The sequence below is a fragment of the Corvus brachyrhynchos genome, unplaced genomic scaffold (genome assembly GCF_000691975.1).
Source record: "Corvus brachyrhynchos isolate BGI_N302 unplaced genomic scaffold, ASM69197v1 scaffold334, whole genome shotgun sequence".
In the NCBI taxonomy this organism is placed as follows: domain Eukaryota; kingdom Metazoa; phylum Chordata; class Aves; order Passeriformes; family Corvidae; genus Corvus; species Corvus brachyrhynchos.
Window position 1 is genome coordinate 1,667,434 of NW_008238316.1, and position 395 is coordinate 1,667,828.

A 395-nucleotide genomic window follows, 5' to 3' on the forward strand; every position below is an offset into this window, starting at 1 on the left:
GCAGGAATTAATGAGGATTGCTTGGGAAACACTCAGGTTCAGTTCTGTTTAAAGCAAAGCAGTTTCTTGGTTGATCAAATTAATGGGATCTTGGGGTGCCACTTTGGATAGTCAAGGTGGGCAGGGATCAGGTTTATAAATGTAACCCAGAGCTGGTGGCTGCCCCTGGATCCCTGGAAGTGTCCCAGCCCAGGTTGGATGGGACACTTCCAGGGAGGTGGAAGATGTCCCTGTGATACAAAGCCCAGAGTGGTCAGAGATGCCACCCAGCACTGCTGGCCACAGTTCCATTGCAGAGTAATTCAAAGCAATTCCCTTTAACAGAAGAAAATTCCATGTCCCAAATCAGACACTCAAATTTAGTGGCAGTTTTCCCTGCTGATGCTTTTTTGGGA

The 395-nt window shown here is 47.6% G+C and overlaps 1 protein-coding gene across 15 annotated transcripts in view; it reads left to right on the plus strand.

Moving 5' to 3' along the window:
• Positions 1–395, plus strand: part of PCDH15 (protocadherin related 15) — a 572,690-nt gene that overhangs the window by 413,577 nt on the left and 158,718 nt on the right. The gene's annotated exons all lie outside the window — the stretch shown is intronic.